Below are 2,978 nucleotides of genomic sequence, written 5' to 3'. Positions count from 1 at the left end.
TTGAACTATTTAGCACTTTCACCAGCTATGATGATTAATCTTCTGCCTCAACTTAATTAGGCCATGGAATACCCAGAAAAGTGGTTGAGTATTATTTGGAGATGGGTCTGTGATAGTATTTCTGACAGAGCTCATCACAGGAATTGAACTGAGGAAAACAAATGGCCCTCCCCATCTGATCCCTTGAGGGCCCAAACTGAATAAAAAGGCCAAGGAAAATTAAATTCACTCTTTTCTTAACTGCGCTAGCTAGGATGTCAGTCTTCTCCTACCCTCTGTGCTCCTGGTTCTCAGGTTTTAGGTTCAAACTGGAGTCTACACCATCAGTTTTCTGGTTCTCAAACCTTAGAACTATGAAAAAGTTTTCCTGTCTCCAGATAGTAGATGGCAGATCATGGAACCTCTCAGCTTCCATAACCATGTGGGTAAATTCCTTATAAGAAGTTTCATTCTCTATTATCTCTCTGTCTCTTCTATTTCACTGGCCAGTTTCCCTGGAAAATCCTGATTAATAAGTCTAATTTTTCAAAATTTGACCATACTGAAAACAAAATTAAGATTTTGGGCATTAATTTTGCTCAGGAACAAAGTGGGGCAACATAACACAAAATAAATTATTTTTATACATACTAATACAATATAGTACAATATACAAAATACAATATAGTATTCTCCACATTAGACATATCTTTTTCTAGGTTCTGTCTTCTAATTCTAGTCTTCTGTATCTTTCACTCCAGCTGTCCTCCATATACTTCAGTTTGCACATGCCTAATTAAAAAAAAAAAAAAAAAAAAAAACCTGAAATCTGACATTTACCCAAATCTGAAACTCTTTGATTGCCAATAAGATGTCAAAAGTGGGAAATGCCACACTTGGCCTCATGTAATAGGTTGTAGTCAAAATGCAGGTGCATTAAAAAAGGTTGTATAAAATATCTTCAGGTTATGTGTTTAAGACATGTAAAATCAAATGAATTTCATATTTTAACTTGAGTCTCATCTCCATGACATCTCATAATGTTTGTGTGAATATTCCTAAATCCAAAACCATCTAACATATTTAGGCTCTCAAACATTTCAAATAAAACATATTTAGCCTATACTCAAATATGAGTCTTCTTTTTGCTATCTCTTTTAATTATACAATTTCTTTTTTTGAAATTTAGGCAAGAGCCATAAATATTTCTTACTACCTAATCAATGGCTTTTTTTCCTATTTTTAATTTTATTTATTTTAATTTGATATATGTGACAGCAGAATGAAATTCAATTCATATTACACAAATAGAGCACAATTTCTTATGTCTTTGGTTGTACACAAAGTAAAGTCATGCCATTCATGTTTTCATACATGTATTTAAGGTAATGATGTTTGTCTCATCCCACCATCTTTCTTACCCCCATTCCTTCCTCTCCTTCCTCTCCCCTTTGCCCTATTTAAAGTTCCTCTGTTCCTCCCATGCTCTGCCCCCCACCCATCACCATTATGATTCAGTGCTGCAGTCTGGCTGCAGCAAAATAACAGGGGGGATGAAGAGCAACTTGTGTAGATTGATACAGCTGGAGTGGGAGCCATTTATTGTAGGACAGGAGGGGGTATTTATACATTCCACACAGCTTATCTTAATTAACATAAACTAGATACAGCAGTCAACCAATAAGGAATCTCCACACTTAATGGCTCACTGGCGTTACTTCACAAACCACTCCCTCTGGCAAAATGCCAGGAGCCATCTTGACTTGTTTACAGATCCTTGTATCAGAGAAGACATTTGGAATTTGATTTTTTGATTTTTTTCAATTAGCATTATATTCTCCAACTCCATTTATTTACCTGCAAAGGTCATTATTATATTCTCTTTTAATGCTGAGTAATATTCCATTGTGTATATATAAAGCACATTTTCTTTATCCATTAATCTACTGAAGGGCATCTAGGTTGGTTCCACAATTTAGTTATTGTGAATTGTGCTGCCATAAACACTGATGTGGCTGTGTCTCTGTAGCACACTGTTTTTAAGTCCTTTGGGTATAAAACAAGGGGTGGAATAACTGAGTCAAATGGTGGTTCCATTCCAAGTTTTCTGAGGAATCTCCATACTGCTTTCCATATTGACTGCAACAATTTGCAGTCCCACCAGCAATGTATGAGTGTGCCCTTCTCCTCACATCCTTGCCAACACTTATTGTTGTTTGCATTCTTAATAGGTGCCATTCTGACAGGAGTGAGATGAAATCTTAGATTAGTTTTGATTTGCATTTCTCTAATTGCTAGAGATGTTGAGCATTTTTTCATATATTTGTTGATTGATTGTATATCATCTTCTGAGAAGTGTATGTTCATTTCCTTGGCCCATTTATTGATTGACTTATTTGAGTTTTTTTGTTTGTTTGTTTGTTTGTTTTTTGGTGTTAAGATTTTTGAGTTCTTTAAATACCTAGAGACTAGTGCGCTATCTCATGTGCATGTTCTAGAAATTTGAATTCTGTAGGCTCTCTATTCACTTCATTGATTATTTCTTTTGCTGCAAAGAAGCTTTTGAGTTTGAATCCATCCCATTCATTGATTCTTGATTTTAATTCTTGTGCTAAAAATTATGGAATGCTTCATGAATTTGCATGTCATCCTTGCACAGGGGTCATGCTAATCTTCTCTGTATCATTCCAATTTTAGTATATGTGCTGCCAAAGTGAGAACCTGATCAATGTCTTTTGAAAACATTTAATAATCTTAATCCATACCTATGAATGTATTTTCACATTCATAAGTGTCTTAAGAATACATTTTTTTCCTTGAAATTATGTATTCATAAGCAATACCTTTGGATCCTTGCAGTTACCCAGTGGAATATGTAGTATTGTGGATGCTAATTTGTTTTTGATAGTTTACTGTTCACAAAAACACTTTGACAAACTGTTATAAGCTGACTGTATTCCCCTGTAATTTATATATTGAAATCCCAATTCCCAGTAACT

At 34.7% G+C, this 2,978-nt stretch overlaps 1 non-coding gene across 1 annotated transcript; it reads right to left on the bottom strand.

Moving 5' to 3' along the window:
- Positions 1-2,593: 2,593 nt before the first annotated feature.
- Positions 2,594-2,700, bottom strand: LOC143382425 (U6 spliceosomal RNA). The gene has a single exon (XR_013088980.1). It is a non-coding gene; the product is annotated as a U6 spliceosomal RNA (small nuclear RNA).
- Between the last annotated feature and the right edge of the window lie 278 nt (positions 2,701-2,978).

This window comes from Callospermophilus lateralis, chromosome 16 (assembly GCF_048772815.1).
Source record: "Callospermophilus lateralis isolate mCalLat2 chromosome 16, mCalLat2.hap1, whole genome shotgun sequence".
NCBI lineage: Eukaryota > Metazoa > Chordata > Mammalia > Rodentia > Sciuridae > Callospermophilus > Callospermophilus lateralis.
This window is presented reverse-complemented; position numbering and strand designations above follow the sequence as displayed.